Source organism: Bos grunniens, chromosome 15, assembly GCF_055505025.1.
Source record: "Bos grunniens cultivar Pamir isolate PY7600 chromosome 15, Bosgru_T2T1.0, whole genome shotgun sequence".
NCBI classification, from domain to species: domain Eukaryota; kingdom Metazoa; phylum Chordata; class Mammalia; order Artiodactyla; family Bovidae; genus Bos; species Bos grunniens.
In genome coordinates, this window is record NC_141179.1 from 22,925,416 (window position 1) to 22,943,644 (window position 18,229).

Genomic DNA, 18,229 nt, shown 5'->3' on the forward strand with positions numbered 1-18,229 from the left:
ATCCCATCCCATGGACAAAAGAGCCTGGTGGGCTATAGTCCATGGAGTTGCAAGAGTTGGACACGGCTTAGCAACTAAACCAAACCAACCAGTGAGTGAGGACTGCCTTTTGCTCTGATTTCTGCCCAATGGCATGGCAATGGAATCTTCCTTTAACATCTGTATTTAGAGGGCAGATTGGTATGGCAGCCTCTTTTCTCAGTTCCCAGCAACTTTTCACTTAGTATACTTCCGCTCTGTTGAAGCTGCATCTCTCCCTTACTCCTTTTGCCTGCTGTTCTATGAGTCTCTAGTACATGAGGAATTGTGGTTTTTAAAAAGTGCTGCCAAAGTAAGGTATTTCCCTGTTTCCTCTTCTAACTCTAAATCATGCACAACAAAACAAAAAGCCCCACCTCTAGGTATGAGTATTTTTTCTTTTTCTTTCTAGAATTATTTATTTATTATTGGCTGCACTGGGACTTCGTTGCTTCATGAACATTTTCTCTTGTCGCAATGCACCAGCTTTTCATTGCTGTGGCTTCTCTTGTGGAGCATGCGCTCTGGGTGCTTCAGTTGCTTTGCGGCATGTGGGACCTTCCTAGACAAGGGCTCAAACCGATTCCTCTGCATTGACACGTGGATTCTTAACCACTGGACCACAGGGAAAACCCTGATTTTTTTGTGGGGGAGGTTGGTGGTGGTGTGGAGAATGGTGATCTTTTAAAAAATTTATTTATTTTAGTTGGATAATAATTACTTTACAATATTGTCAAGGTTTTTGCCATACTTCAACATGAATCGGCCACAGGTACATGATAACCCCATTGTGAAACCCCTCCCATCTCCTTCTCTACCTCATCCCTCTGGGTTGTCCCAGACCACCTGCTTTGGGTGCCCTGCTTCATGCATCGAGCTTGCACTGGTCATCTATTTTACATATGGTAATGTACATGTTTCAATGCTATTCTCTGAAATCATCCCACCCTCACCTTCTCCCACAGAGTCCAAAAGTCTGTTCTTTTTTTTTTTCCAGATCAACATCTTACACTTTATAATACACTCACAAATTTTTACACAAATATGTTTACAAGTACAAAAAGGCAAAGAACCTCAAAGAATCGAAGTAACTGTATCATCGACTGCATTCAGTAGAGTTAGTACTGTTGTCCCCCTTCTTCATCTTCTAAATCCAGATTCTGCGTTGGGCCAGATGGGAACTGGGTGTCAGGTCCAGTATTTGTGAATCCACCCCCCATGTGGACTCTGCTTTCAGAAGTTGGAGACTGGGTGTAGTTTTGCACACGTCTGGGTTTCAACAGAGCTGAATTGAGATTCCATCTTGTTCCAGGCCAGATCATCCAGGGGAGAGTCATCCATTGCTGTCTAAGTTTCATTGCTGGTGAAGAATAAGCTCCCCGAAGTTTCGAAGCCAGAATTCATTGTCTGTGTTTCGGCACTGTTCAACTGAACTTTGCTTTCCAGGGCAGGCAGGTTTTTAGCAGTGGAGAGTCTGTCAGTCTGGGTCTCTGTGTCAGATGAATCAGTACTCATGGAAAAGCTGGAGTGTTTCAGGACACTTCCCAGTGGCAGATGAGGGCTACTGTCTAAAAAGAAGTTCAGGTCCATCTGTGTCTGCATGTCAAACATTTCAAGGCCTAAGAAGCTAGAATTTCCCTTACAACTGTAGGCCTGCGCAGAAGGGTCTGCAAGGAAGAGATCAGTTTGGGTTTCTGTGTCCAGCGATTCCAAGACTGGCTCAGTGGTCATGGTGCTAAGCTCACTCTCTTTGGTTTGTGTATTTGAGGCTGAAAACTCTTCAGTATCAAAATCAACTGCAGGATTCTGGACTGGGCCAGATGGGAGCTGGGTGTCAGGTCCAGTATTTGTGTCAGACAAAAGACTATGATTGTCCACGTCTGACCAGGTAGGTTACTTGACAAGATGTTTTCTAGATCACTTAATAAATCCATGGTTTGGGTTTGATTATCTGTCACGTTCTCTGATGAAAGCATACTATTCGGGGCCCTGAAATTTGGTGCGGATTTCTCAATATCATGAGATAAAGTTTTAGGGTGGTTCTGAGGTAACAAGTCATGAGTTACAGTCTCTGCTACTAAGCTACTGCTTATAATATTGTCTGTAGACACACCATATGATGAATGGACATTCTCAAAAATGTCTCCACACATTACAGCATGGTCCATCTGTACTTGGTCATCTGCTGGACTTTGCATTCCACTGCTCTGAGTTTCTCAGGAGATCCCACCTGGCTGGAAACTGGCATCTATAAACGCATCAGTCTGAGCAGTGATAGATGAGGTTACCTTAGAACTGGGCAAAAAAGTCTGACTTTGAACACTAATGTCAAATCAGTTTGTGAACAGGACGACACAGAGGAGTCAGGACTGGCCCACTGTGCAGATGGCATGAATTGTGGTGTGGTGCAGGACAGGTCTGTCTGTACATTGGTCAAAGAAATGTTGTTCTTCTGACATGTGTTCCCAAGTTCTTGTAATGGGCTATGCATGCATGCATCGCTTCAGTCGTGTCTGACTCTGTGCAACCCCATGGACAGCAGCCCACCAGGCTCCCCTGTCCATGGGATTCCCCAGGCAAGAATACTGGATTGGGTTGCCACTTCCTTCTTCAGTAATGGGCTAAATGGACTTTTACCCAAGTTGACTTGAACACCTGTGCTAATCGGCTTAACAGCAACAGGATTTACAACTTTTGAAAGAGGGAGGCTCTCCTTGAGAGAGCAGGCCTCCAAATCTAGGCTGAGGGTCAGGGTTCCAATGGACAAGGGCAGTAAGTGTATGGCACCAGGAGCGGAGCCCTGATGGTCGACGACCAACACCACAGACTGGGCCGAGGAGTCGGCTGTAGGCACAAAGACAGGCACAGGAGAAAACTGCATGATGGGGAGTTTAACCAAAGCCACCTTGGGCTTTGGCAAAAGCAACTGCTGAGGGTACCTTGGAGCTGCTGGAAGAGTCTGTTGTTTGGCATTAGAGCTGCGAGAGTCTTCAGAGGAAGCCACCAGCTTTATTTCCAAAGTTTCTAGTTCTGGAACGTCTGGTTGTGGAATTGGTTGGTTGCTCAGTGATTCAGCGGTCTTCCTGGACAGCTCCAGCTGCACAGGCAGTTTTCCATCTTCCTTTTCTTACTAGGTGGATCCCCGTGTTCTGCAGGGATCTCATGGCCAGTTCGGTAGCTGGCATAGTGACGGCCACACGTGCACTGGAAGGTCTTGCCACAATCCTCTGCATGTCTTTTCAAGTCCCACTTGGTGCCGTATGAATTGCTGCACTTACTACATTTATGCTTCTTTTAGCATGCACTTTCATACAGTGCTGTTTTGCAAGAGAAAATTGAGAAAATAGTCTGTCAGGGCCTCTAGGGCATCCTTCAATTGGACAACAGTAGAATTTAGGTACAGTTTTCAAATCTTTTCTTATTGTTGGATTTACTGCGCCATCATGCAGAGTACATCGCTAGAAATGCTGGGCTGGATGAATCACAAGTTGGAATCAAGATTGCTGAGAGAAACATCAACAACCCAAGATATGCAGATGATACCACTTTAGTGGCAGAAAGTTAAGAGGAACTTAAGAGTCTCTTGATAATGGTGAAAGAGGAGAGTGAAAAAGCTGGCTTAAAACTCAACATTCAAAAAATGAAGATCATGGCATCCAGTCCCATCACATCATGGCAAATAGATAGGAAACAATGGAAACAGTGTCAGATTTCATTTTCTTGGGCTCCAGAATCACTGCAGATGGTGACTGCAGCCACAAAATTAAAAGACATTTGCTCGTTAGAAGAATAACTAGGACAAACCTAAATAGTGTATTGAAAAGCAGAGACATCACTTTGCTGACAAAGGTCCGTCTAGTCAAAGCTATTGTTTTTCCAGCCGTCATGTATGGATGTGAGAGTTGGTCCATAAAGAAGGCTGAGCACTGAAGAATTGATGCTTTTGAACTGAGGTGTTGGAGAAGACTCTTGAGAGTCCCTTGCACACAAGGAGATCAAACCAATCAATCCAAAAGGAAATCAATCCTGAATATTCATTGGAAGGGCTGGTGCTGAAGCTGAAGTTCCAGTACTTCAGCCATCTGATGCGAAGAGCCGACTAATTGGAAAAGACCTTGATGCTGGGAAAGATTGAGGGCTAGAGAAGAAGGGGGTGACATAGGATGAGATGGTTGAATGGCATCACTGACTCAATGGACATGAGTTTGAGCAAACTCAGGGAGATAGCGAAGGACAGTGAAGCCTGGAGTGCGGCAGTTCATGGGACTGCAAAAAGTCAGAGACAACAAAGCGACTGAACAACAATTGTATACTATCAAACCAGTCCTGAGAGGTATTGACAAATGGTATCTTTTGCTTAACGGATGCTTCACAAGGTTTGGAGAAATATAGCTCCTGATAGCAGTTCCACAAAAAACAACAATATAAAATGTTAAAAAGGGCTTGCGAGAATGGTTCAGGCCAACAAAGTTAAGAGAGCCCTCGTCAGACTGGCCGCTTCCTTTGTGCTTAGATGTAATGTCTGCCTTAGTAATCAGTGAGGGGATGATCTGAAGGTGGGTGATGGCTGTTACATATGAGCTGCAGGCGGTGGCTCTTGACCGGGTGCATGTGGAGCACGGGGCTGCTGGGCAGGATCTTGCCGCAGCCGCGCACCGTGCACTGCCCGGGACGGCTCGCCACCGACGGCTGAATGAGCTCCCGGGCGGGCGGCACCGACCCCGCGGGCTGCTGCCTCGCTGCCGTGGGTCGCGGCCGGCTGCCTCTCAGCCGCCCGGGGGCACCCCACGGGCCGGAGGCGGCGGCGGCGGCGGCGGCTCCCCTCGCGGCCGCCCGGACGGCCGGGGCGCCCGAGGCGAGAGCAGTGGGGTCCGCCGCCGCCCAATGGCTGCCGTGGCTCTCGCACCGCGGCCGGATCAGGCTCCAAAGGTCTGTTCTTTATGTCTGTGTCTCCTTGGCTGCTGGATCTTTGAGAGAGAAACTGCACAAGAAATAAGAAGACTGCTCCTTCTAAAGGAAAGAAAGGAATATTTTTTGCTAAGGGACTTAACATTAGCTTATCTAAATCTTTCCTGACCTATCTCGATATCTTCCAAATATAAAGATTAAAAGGAAAAAGCAACCCTGCACTTAAAAATAAACCAGGATATTATAAATAGAGAAGGAAGAGGGACTGTCCTTTGTCCACCAGCTGTCCTGCTTGCGGTCTACATAGTCTTCCACTAAGCAGATGGATGTGGCCGATGGCTGATAATGAATTGTGTCTCCTGAACAATGACTCAATCCTGTGGTGGCTCTGCCAAGTTTATGAGCAGGGCACCTCCTTCTCGTTCCCAAACTATGACTATTACTCATTCTCCCTCAAGGCTGTTACAGCAAAATTAGAGGCTTATTTGTCGTTGATTTATTTTTTTCCCTATGACTTAGAAGCTTAGGGAATTCAGTAACTTTTTATTTATCGTCTTTGTCTTGCCTAATACATTTAATAATTCAAAATATTCTTTTGGCCGGATCGGGGCCTAACCACTACTGGTTATCTCTGACTCAGTGTACATTTTCTCCCAGCTATGCTCAACATCTCACTTAAACACAGTCAGTCTGACCTCTATCTTTTCCTAAGATAGGTTGATCCTGACAATATTCTCTTAAAATTTGTCACCCATTGACTGACCCACATTTTTGTTTTTCCTTATTCATACCCTTCAAGGTAAAAGAAATGTGAACAGAAAATTGTAAACAATCTCCTTTGAGGACATTGCCCAGTTTCCTATTAGATACAGAGCAAGTTTCCTGACTTGGAAGACCCATGATGTGGAGGTTTGAAGTTCTAGTTTTAGGGTTTCCCTTCTCTCTCTTAACATCAGTTCATTCTTATTTATTATTGTTGTTCAGTGACTAAGTCCTGTCCGACTCTGCGACCCTATCAACTGCAGCATGCCAGGCTCCTCTGTCTTTCGCTGTCTCTTGGAATTTGCTCAAATTCATGTCTACTGAGTCGGTGATGCCATCCCACCATCTTCTGTCATCCCCTTCTCCTCCTGCCTTCAATCTTTCCCAGCATTAGGGTCTTTTCCAATGATTCAGCTCTTTGCATCAGGTGGCCAGGGATTTGAAGCCTCAGCGCCAGTCCTTCCAATGAATATTCAGGGTTGATTTCCTTTTGGATCACTTTTATATTTTTTGTCATTAAATTGCTTTTAGGGACTTCCCTGGGGGTCCTGTGGTTAAGAATCCACCTTCCAATGCAAGGTCATGGGTTCGATCCCTGGAGGGGAAACTAAGATCCCACATGCCGCGGAGGAGCTAAAGCCCAGGCACCACAGCTTGAGAGCTGGAGTGCTGCAACTAGATAAGCCCTCTCACTGCAACTCCTGAGACCCCGTACTCTGAAGCCTGCAACTCACAGCTAGGGAGCCTGCATACCACAACAGGGACACAGTGCAGCCAAGAAAAAAAAGGCGTTTAAAACCTAATGTCCTGTACTTCATATCTCTTAAATGTTATCTCAAAACATTAATTGGCGTTATTACATTAATTTTGCTTTTATATATGTACATCTTCCCTTGCTTCCCAGTGTTTGCCTTCACACTTCATTGCTCCTACCGTGAAGATGGGCACATTAGGCTATTGTAGCTTAATGATTGCAAGTCCTTATTCATAGTCACCGTTCCGTTTAGACAGTGCCTTGCAATTTGCAGAGAAATTTCACACAAATCATTATTATTCACTTGCTTGTATGTAAAAAAATATGTCAGTGTCTACTGTGTACCAGGTACTGTGCTGGGCCCTGAGATTATAAAGACCAAAGAGACACAGCTCCTGATCTCCAGCAGCTCACAGGCTAAACTGGGACACCCGTAACACAATAGACAGGATACTGTAGTCAAAAGTAAACTTCTGGTAATGGTTTGGTTTTTAAATAGATCTTTTTAAAACTGAGAAGTGGATATATTGACTAATGGACACTTGGCACTTTTCCGATTTGACAGTTTTATTGTGTGTATGTGTGTGCATGACAACTGAATAAATTGGCATTTTAGCTTATAAATTAGTCTCTTAAGAACACTTAAGAGAAAACTTAAACTTGACCTCTACTGGATAACTGGACAGCTATAAGGACCTGATCCTTGAATGTGAAGCCTATAATCTGTGACCCTTGGTGATCTATCAAGGCTTACACAAACAGGGGAGCCCAGTCTGGGCAGTCTCCTGTTCCTGCTTTACTTCTCAACATTGGCCAATAAACAAAGGATTCCTGTAAAAGGTAAAACTTTCTTCTTCTTTGCTGGCACTTGTGTTGTAACTCACACATAAGGAGTCGAGCCTTTTCCCGTGCTGCTTTGTCACATTGGCATCCTTCAAAGTGGAAATGGATTCTGATGGCGTAAGTGTTATTTCCTGGGCAATAAACATCTTGAATAGAGAAGTGAGTCAGCAGAGCCCATGAAACTGATGAACAAAGATTAGTCACAAGGGCAGTGGAGCTGCTTCATCTGAATATAACTTTCTCTGCAGATCCCCTTGAAACTGGATGGAAGTCCCCACACCTCTTGCTCAATTCAGCAGCTGCGAGGCAGAGCTAACGAAGAAGTAATCTGAAAATACCGCAGTGATAGCTGTAGCTATTTGGATAATCAGTAGTTAATCCATTTTAATTTGAACTTTTTCTTTATAAGCTTTTAAAATTATGAATTATTAGGAATATTGTAATATCCATTTATGGGCTTCCCAGGTGGTGCTAGTGGTTAAAAAAAAAAACCCTTCTTGCCAATGCAGGAAATGTTTAAGAGAAGCAGGTTTGATCCTTAGGTCAGGAAGAGCCCCTGGAGGAGGGCCTGGCAACCCATTCCAGTATTCTTGCCTGGAGAATTTCATGAGGAGCCTGGCAGGCTCCAGTCCCTGGGGCTGCAAAGAGTTTGACACAACTGAGTGCCTGAGCAGAGAGCATCCAATTATAAGGAGAGATGATTAAGAAAATGACTCAGAACCATAGCAAAAACTGAATGCTGTTTCGTTCTAACTTGGGAGTGCTTTGGAATGAAGCAATCCTGTGCTCTCAGAAAAAATATGAGGATCTGGTAAGATTTGGCGTGACTGCTTTGAACGTCAGTAGGACTAGTTTGGAATCTGATTACCTCTCTCAAGCTCTCAGAAAAGTTAAAAGCTCCCTTATTTCTTTTCTTCATTGCAAAGGAAGAGTCAGCTTTAATTTCAAACCTGAATTTTTGCACTGGGGACACAGAAATGTTATTTCTCAAGTTCTAAGGGCAGAAATTTGAGATTTTCTGCAGCTTCTTGACTCTAATGGAGGCAGTTAACCACTTACAGCAGAAATTACCCAAAGAAATCACTTGACTGGCCTTCCCTGACTATGGAATTGTGACTTCTTTCTCCATTGCTCAAGGGAGAGAGTTTATAACAACATCTTCCCTCCCCTCTTGCAATTTCCTTAGTGTGCCTGGTTCTGGGGTCGGGGGTGGGGGGTGGAAAATTTATATGTGGAACTCAGGATAAGCACCAAGAGTCCAAACTTTGCCCCAGCGTTCAAGGTTAGGGAGTGCAGTGGGAAGGAAACGGTATGGCTGACTTTAAGACTTGGTGGCAGCTAAGGCCCAAATTTCCAGTTCCCTGCTATAAAATAACCGTGATGGCTGGAGACGGAACTAGTGTGCTGGCCTCAGTGCTGGTGGAGTGAGGAGGTGAAATTGATGAGGCCAGTCCTGGAAACTGGCCTCATCAATTTTTTCTGGGGTCAGGTTTGCCTCCCGGGAAGTAGTTGCCGCAAAACAGCTGTCATCTGGCGAACCTCTGAGTGAACTGCACACGGAGGCAGGAGCTCGCCCTCTCTCTAGGAACTCCAGTCTAGACTGCAGTGGCGGATGGAAAGTCCCACAGACCTTCCTCGTGGCATCGGTATGACTAGCTCCCAGAGGAACCCTTCCAGAGTCAGCTGATCTGCTGGTGACAGAGGAACCCTCCAGCTGCTAATGTCGAGAGAGTTTCCGTCTCTCCTTCCCTCTCTTCGTACACTGTCTTTGCACAGGGTTCCTGAACCCTTATGGGAAGCAGAAGGCATTGGGGAGACTGAACTAGACTTGCATTTGGGAGGGTGAGAATTGGATTTTAAGGGGAGGGCGTTGTTCACTCCAACTGTGCAGTTAGATAGGATTTACACATATAAGGACAAATAAACATTTTAAATGATGCCTCATTCTCCTTGTGAAAAATACGGGCAGATGTCCCTCCTCCCTTTTCTTAGAGCATTTACTTTAGAAAACTGGTAAGTCCTTTCTCTGTCTCTCTGAAATATATGCAAACACTTTTAAAAGTTACATAAGTCTTTTGCCACGTTTATGACCCAGGGGTGTCTTTCTCAAGGGCTTGGGGCCATGCCTTTGAAATGTAAACATCCACGTTTTCATTTCCCTATTCCAGTTTCTATTTCCAGTAAGAACCTGACTTCTGTGGGCATCTCCCTCCCAGTTGCAAAAATACCTCCTGTCATAAAGATAGAGGTTGCTTTTTCTTTATATAAAACCAATTAGCTAATATAGATGGTCACCTCAATTATCAGGTGAATTGAAGACGAACTATGTGTAGCAAAGGGTGCTCTCTTTGAGTCCTCTTACTAAAGACTGGTTATTGCTTATCTTTTAAAAATCATTAACACTATTGCTTATCCTGAGAACATGTATGTGATGGTGAGATTTCTTTCTGTCTTCATAATCTTTTAGCAGATTCCCTAGGGTGTGCATCACATTTTTGTTTAATGCTTATTCAATAGTGAAAATATTTTCTTTTTCTCCCTTTGTGGAGAGGTTTTCTGGGTTGTGAGAAAATTTTGTTTTAATTATACTTTGGCAACATATACTAATGCCACAACTCAAAGGAACAACAGATGTGAAGAAAGAAAAATTTACATCTTCTGGACTCTCCCCTCCAGAAGGACTGACTTCTAATTAATTCATCTCAGACTTTACAAGAGAGCGGCTGCCTTATCTTTTTTTCCCACTTTGTCTCTTCTTTGCCCCCTCAATTTTTTTTCACTTTCTTATTTTGCCTGTCTCGCTTTTATCCTGTTAAAAGATTAACTTGCAGCATAAGGTAAAATTGGGACTTCCCTGGTAGTCCAGGGGTTAAGAATCTGCCTTCCACTGCGGGTCTGATCGCTGGTGGGGCAACTAAAAGCCCATGCATCAGAATCATAGCCTGCACACTCTAGAGCCGGTACCACGGCTAGACGGAAGCCCACACGCTGCAGTGAAAGACCCCTCATGCCTCAGTGAAAATCCTACACGCTTCAGCTAAGACCTGACGCACATAAATAAATAACTAAATATTGAATGGCTCCTACAGATACAAAAATGAATACATATTCAAAACTTTATCCTCTTCATTAATCAGTGAGGGAACCAGAAAGAGGTAGCAACTGGCTCAAAGGACAGACCATTTTTATTTAAAAAAAATTTTTTTTTCACTTTTTATTTTGTATTGGCGTATAGTTGATTAACAATGTTGTGGTAGTTTCAGGTAAAGAGCAAAGGGACTCAGCCATACAGAGACATGTACCCATTCTCCCTCAAACTCCCCTCCCAACCAGGCTGCCGCATAGCATTGAGCAGAGTCCCATGTGCTATGTGGTAGGTCCTTTCCGGTTATCCATTTTAAATATAGCAGCGTATACATGCCCATCCCAAACTCCCAAACTATCCCTACCCTTCATTTTCCCCCACCCCTACGGACAACCATAGGCCATTTTTAGATCAAGAATGTTGAAATAAATGTACAAATGGTAGCAAAGTTGTTTTTCTGGAAGGGAGGAGGGAAGTACATTGCTCTTCCACTGAACAGGACAGAATATGCATGTTCAAAGACAAGAATTATTTTGTGTTGCTATCAGTATGTACAGCTTACAAAGTGGCAAAATAGCTCCCACAGAACTGGAATCATATACCTAGCGGTCTCCTTAAGGCAATGCAGTTTGATATGGAAACAAGCTAAGTGTCCATCAGGGGATGAATGGATAAAAAAGATGTGGTATGTATGTTACAATGGGAAATTATTTGGCCATTAAAAAGAATGAAATCTTGCATTTGGGGCCACATGGATGGACCTTGATGGCATTATGCTAAATTAAATAAGTCAGACAGGGAAAGACAAATACTGTATGACCTCTTTATATGTGGAGTCTAAAAACAAACAATAAGAAAATCCAAGTTCATAGATACAGGGAAAAGATTGGCGGTTGCCAGAGATAGGGGTGGTGTGGGCAAAATAGGGGAAGGGGGTCAGAAGGTACAAATGTCAAGTTATAAGCTAAATAAGTCATGGGGTATAATGTATAGCACAGCAACTGTAGTTAATAACACCGTATCACATATTTGGAAGTTGCTAAGAGAAATCTTAAACGTTCTCACCACAGGAAAAAAATTCTGTAACTATGTGTGGTGACAGATGTTATCTAGCTTTATTGTGTGATCACTTCTCAATATATACAAGTAGCGAATCATTGTATTTTATATCCGAAACTAATATAATGTTGTATATCAATTAAGCCTCAATAAAACAAGACAGTGCAGTTTTCTACTAAATACAGTTTTTCCCTCTATGGTCTTATTCTTCTTACCGTAAGAAAATTAAACAAAGCCCATGTGATGACATTTTTGAGAAGCTGGCAGTATGTAATAATTGTTTCCTCTTTTTCTCTACCAAAACAAGTATTTTACTTTAAGTCTAATTAAAAATCATCTATTCCAGGAAGAGTTCTCTGATTAATCTTACCTAACTGGACTTCCCTGTTTCTGCCATCATCATTGGTAAACATTTTTGAGTGTGTGTTTAGTGAACTATTGCTGCATCTGACGCTTACTGTCAGCGTAAATAACTGAAACTCTGTAAGAGCACGAATAACAGCAATAGTTATTTATTGAGATTACCATTAAGGTAAAAAAAAGTGAAGCAATTGCTTTTCTTCAGTTTCAAGAAATAGCCTGCCTAATTAAAACAAACAAGCATAACAATTTTAAAAGCTAAAGGTACTAAATTAATGAATGATATTGGCTTATTTAGATCCAGTTTATATTGTTTTGTTTCTTTGCTTTTAACATTCTTCAACTATATATATTTCTCGTAGAGACAGGTTTCTTAAAAGCAGGTTCTGTGTCTAGTTCATCTTTGTATTCCAAGCACCAAGTACAATGCACATTGTGGTGCTTATTAATATCCCCCAAATGACTAATTCCCTGACTACGTTTCTTGAGGGCAGAGATCTCACCTGCTTATTTCTCTGGCATGCTCAGTAGAGGCTGGCTTGCGTTGCCCTACTAATCTCAGTTAATCTCTTTATTTAAAAAATTTTTTCTTCTCTTCTTGGGGCCATGGGATGTCCAATAAATAATGTAGTGGTTTATGGGAACAGGTGTGATGACCTCTCAGCTACTTCCAGCTGAATGGGGGCAAAGTCAATTTTTTAGTATTAGAGGAGAGAATGTCATAGATTTTCATTTTAAAGAATTCTTGAGTCCAGGCTTAGCCTTAGTATTCTGTATTATGAAAACAGAACCTCAATCTTTGATTGCTTTGTCATAGCACTTGGGTAAACATTTGAAAATTAATACAAATAGCATAAGGACAGGGAACTCTGCAACGTTACATGGCAGCCTAAATGGGAGGGGAGTTTAGGGGAGAATTGATACCAGTATATGTATGGTTGAGTCCCTTTGCTATCCACCTGGCATTGTTAATCAGCTATACTCCAACAGAAAATAAAAAGTTGTTTTTTTTTTTTTTTTTTTAAAGACAAGCTACAGGGAAGTATTGTACTATATGGGGAATATAGCCAATATTTTCTAACAACTGAGAATGGAACATGACTTTTAAAAATTATATAAAAATAAAAATATTTAAAAAGGAAAATTAGTAGATATACTACAATGAGGATAATGATGAAAATTTACCATTGTAATATTCCTTGAAAGAAACCTCCTATTCCAGGTGGCAACCAGGAAAATAAATTCTTGAGTGGGTTCTCTTTACGTACATTTTGTAACCAAGTGGTCTTTTGAATTATTCTATTTACTTGGGTTCCTACAGGGGTATTAATATATACATAACAGAAACTATTGGCTACTATACATATGTCTTTTTGTTTCATCATTTTTTTTCTTTTGCTAAAATATAATTTAAAGCAATTTTATCATATAGTATTATTCTGGTAAAAAGAAAAAAGAATCTAATGCCTTCTGCTGGAAGACTACTGCTTGAACTATCTCATTTGTTTTACCATTCCTAAAGAGTTTCACAGTTGTTATAAGACCTTGAGACCATAAGGATGCATTTGGCAGCTGTTTGAAGGTACTGTTTTGAAAGTGGGTTGTGGTATCCTTGAGTCTGGTACAGTTCAGAAAATTCAGTTTCTCAGTAATACAGTAAAGTATCTGAAACAATGTCCATAATAGCCACTCAGCTCTATTTTGGATGCCTGGACCACAATTATTCCTTTTTGATTTTAAAAAATACATTTTTTCTTCGACGGTTAAAGCAAATGTACAATGCATGTTTAATAGGCCACAAAACATGCTGCCTGGTGAGCATAAATGTTAAGTTAAATGATGTATAAGCCAAAATGACTTACCCATATCTCAATATGTGAAAATTTCCTCTACCATTTCTCCTTTTGATTGCAAATCTTTCAATGGGGAGCACTAATAATCAAAGTAATTGTCCCTCAATGCCAGAGTGGTTGTTACCTGCTTTGGGTCCATAATGTCTCTTGGTGTTAAGCCTTGTTTTTTGTTTATAACCATTTGCCTAGTCACCTATGTTGGGGAAAATTAATCCAGACAGTGAACAAACACAGAGGTATGCTAATGGGGAAACATTTTATAGGCTATATGTTTTATCAGTTACCAAATTGTGACACAAACACATATGCTTCTAACAGTAGACTTTAAGTAAGCAGTGATACATGTCATAAGTAGTCATAGCCTGTAAAAACTTCACTAGAGAGTTTTTTCCCATCTTGAACATTGGATAAAAAATTTGGTTAGAAGTAACAGTGCCTTAAGAACTATGGACAGAGGTTCATGACATTGTACAGGAGGTGGTGATCAAGACCATCCCCAAGAAAAAAAATGCAAAAAGGCAAAATGGTTGTCTGAGGAGGCTTTATAAATAGCTGAGAAAAGAAGAGAAGCTAAAGGCAAAGGAGAAAAGGAAAGCTATACCCATCTGAATGCAGAGTTCCAAAGAATATCAAGGAGAAGTAATAAAGCCTTCCTCAGTACTCTTGCCTGGAAAATTCCATGGACGGAGGAGCCTGGTGGGTTACAGTCCATGGGGTCACAAAGAGTTGGACAGGACTGAGCTATTTTACTTTCAGTTTTCACTCTCATGCATTGGAAAAGGAAATGGCAACCCACTCCAGTGTTCTTGCCTGGAGAATCCCAGGGACAGAGGAGCCTGGTGGGCTGTTGTCTATGGGGTCGCACAGGATTGGACACGACTGCAGCGACTTAGCAGCAGCAGCAGCAGTGGTCATTGCAAAGAAATAGAGGAAAACAATGGAATGGGAAAGACTAGAGATCTCTTCAAGAAAATTAGAGCTATCAAGTGAATATTTCATACAAAGATGGGCACAATAACAGACAGAAACAGTATAGACCTAATGGAAGCAGAATATATTAAGAAGAGGTGGCAAGAATACACAGAACTGTACAAAAAAGATTTTTATGACCCAGATAACCATGATGGTGTGATCACTCACCTAGACACAAAAAGGCGAAATGGAAGACATCCTGGAATGTGAAGTCAAGTGGGCCTTAGGAAGCATCACTATGAACAAAGCTAGTGGAGGTGATGGAATTCCAGCTGAGCTATTTCAAATCCTGAAAGATGATGCTGTGAAAGTGCTGCACTCAATATGTCAGCAAATTTGGAAAACTCAGCAGTGGCCACAGGACTGGAAAATGTCAGTTGTCATTCCACTCTTGAAGAAAGGCAATGCCAAAGAATGTTCAAGCTATCGCACAATTTCACTCATTTCACACGCTAGCAAAGTAATGCTCAAAATTCTCCAAGCCAGGCTTCAACAGTACGTGAAACATGAACTTTCAGATGTTCAAGCTTGATTTAGAAAAGTCAGAGGAGCCAGAGATCAAATTGCCAACATCTGTTGGATCATAGAAAAAGCAAGAGAATTCCAGAAAAACATGTACTTCTGCTTTATTGACTATGCCAAAGCCTTTGACTGTATGCATCACAACAAACTGTGGAAAACTCTGAAAGAGATGAGACTACCAGACAAACTTACCTGCCTCCTGAGAAACTGTATGCAGGTCAAGAAGCAACAGTTAGAACTGGACATGGAACAACATACTGGTTCCAAACTGGAAAAGGAGTACTTCAAGGCTATATATTGTCATCCTGCTTTTTTTTAACTTATATGCAGATTACATCATGCAAAATGCCTGGCTGGATGTTGCCCAAGCTGAAATCAAGATTGCTGGGAGAAATATCAATAACCTCAGATAAGCAGATGATACCACTCTTAAGACAGAAAGCGAAGAGGAACACAAGAGCCTCTTGATGAAAGTGAAAGAGGAGAGTGAAAAAGCTGGCTTAAAACTCAACATTCAAAAAACAAAGATCATGGCATCTGGTCCCATCATTTCATGGCAAATAGATGGGGAAACAATAGAAACAGTGACAGACTTTATTTTCTTGGGCTCCAAAATCACTGCAGATGGTGACAGCAGCCATGAAACTAAAAGATGCTTGCTCCTTGGAAGAAAGCTATGACCAACCTAGATAGCATATTAAAAAGTAGAGACATTACTTTGCCAACAAAGGTCCGTCTAGTCAAAGCTATGGCTGTGGTTTTTCCAGTAGTCATGTATGGATGTGAGAGTTGTACCATAAAGAAAGCTGAACACCTAAAAATTGATGCTTTTGAACTGTGGTGTTGGAGAAGACTCTTGGGAGTCCCTTGGACTGCAAGGAGATCAAACCAATCAATTCTAAAGGAAATCAGTCCTGAATATTCATTGGAAGGATGGATGCTGAAGCTGAAGCTTCAATACTTTGGCCACCTGATGTGAAGAACTGACTCATTGGAAAAGGCCATGATGCTGGGAAAGATTAAAGGTGGGAGGAGAAGGGGATGACAGAGGATGAGATAGTTGAATGGCATCACTGACTCAATGGACATGAGTTTGAGCAACCTCCAGGAGTTGGTGATGGACAGGGAAGTCTGGTGTGATGCAGTCCATGGGGTCGCAAAGAGTTGGACACGCTCAGCCGTGTCCAACTCTTTGCGACTGAACTGAACTGAGTACAATAACTTTCCACTTTGATAAGGAGATAAAAATTTGGTAAACAATTCAGTTGAATTAGTAGGATAGGTCTTACAGGCCTGATCTGGATTCTTGGGCCAGCTGCCTACCGTTGCTCTCATCTTCTTGTCCTGATTTGGGTGTAGTTTGAGGTCAGCAGTTCTTTCAACAGACCAGTCTAGTTTAGAAGCCCTTCTTAAGTGGGAAATATGAGTTCAAGAGTCAGTTCTCTTCAGCTTCATTGTGTATGAGTTAGAGTACCTGACAAGAGTCTTTTCATCTAGGTTGGAGACAGAGTCTTTTAAATTACGTTTGTTTTCTAGTACGCATGATCCCCTGGTTGCAAGTCATGGGGCATCTGACCTTTATCCAAAGATTACTGTGATCAGCCTCAGAAATATGCTTAGAACATCATTTTAATATTAAAAATTCAGTTAAACTTTACAGTGATGTGGTATAGCAACAAAAAATCATCTTGGACATAGACAATAGATAAAAAAGCCTTAATATATGTGAAACTTCAGCATCAACAAAAGTATATTATTGAAATATAACTTTTCTGTTTGAGTCATCCTCATTTTTAACAAGTCTAGCCAAATTAAGACTTATTTGTTTGCAAAATAACTCTGGTTGCAATAAAGTTGGCCTGATAAGGCTGCTGGTAACTTAAGAGTTTCCAATTTCTGGAGGGATCAGGTAAAGAGAAAAGATAAATATTTCAATTCTATTTACAAAAGTATAATTTATCAAGTTTCTATAAACCATAATTAGCTTGAGGGGAAAGGTTTCTTCATATCTGATAACACAATAAAAACTCATAATATTTCAGATAAAAATCATAAAAATTATAACTATATTCATCAGTTTACACAGTCCTATGTAACTAATCCTTGATTTTAATCTTTTTTTTTAACAGTAACACAAAACCATTATTGTTTTCATTAGAATTATTTAATTTCTCACCCAGATCTGAAAGTTATCAGAAATCTGTATATGTTAGAAAGCCCTTTCTAGGAATCTTGAAGATGAAGCATTTTCTTTTGCAAAGGCATTGGCGTGAAGCAATAACTAGTTATGAATGATAAAAGACTTAAAAGACATGTTTAAAGATCGAATTACAGTTCAATTGATAAATTTTAACCAAGTTGCTGAGACATGCAACATTTTGAGATAAATAAAATTATGACTGATAACATTATTCCAGGACATATTCAAATTTTAGAAATTTTATATAATTTCTAGAACTTCTATATTAATGACATTTACTCATACAACAAAACCTAAGAATGTTTGTCACCACACATTTGACATTGCTTCCCACGGAAATTAACATACTAAATAATCCCAATTAATTAAATGTTTCTCTCTCTCTCTGTGATACTTCAGTGGCCCTGTGAAGCAACCCAGAGTTAACCAGAGGTCAAAATAATTTAAGAATTTGGTTTGAGGAAGTTTGCAAAAAAAACCCCAAAAAACAAACCCCCCAAAACTGGTCAAATATGATCATAGGTCACAGTGAGACAGTACTTAGTCACTTAATCATAAAGTGACAGTAAAAGATTTTAAAGGTAAATACCAGCATTACCTGATTGTCAAATTTATGAACATATTCTATAACCTCTAAATATATACATTTTTCCCCTCAGTGTAGTACAAAACATGTGTCTAATAAACCCAAACATCTTTAGTATTTTAATAACAATACAAAAGAATGTAAACTTAGGCTTGCCTAGCAATCAGTGTTATAGTCTTTTATCTTAATTTAAAATTATATATACCGCCAATGAATTTTCATCATTTAACTTAATTTAGCAAAACTGTAAAGTTTCAAGTTACCAAAAAACTGGAAAAACTAAGCCATAATTATTTCTAAAGTTCGC

At 41.0% G+C, this 18,229-nt stretch overlaps 1 pseudogene; it reads right to left on the bottom strand.

Annotated features, from left to right (window-relative positions):
- Positions 1–1,251: 1,251 nt before the first annotated feature.
- On the bottom strand, positions 1,252–13,655 carry LOC147357436 (ATM interactor-like; annotated as a pseudogene).
- Positions 13,656–18,229: the final 4,574 nt, after the last annotated feature.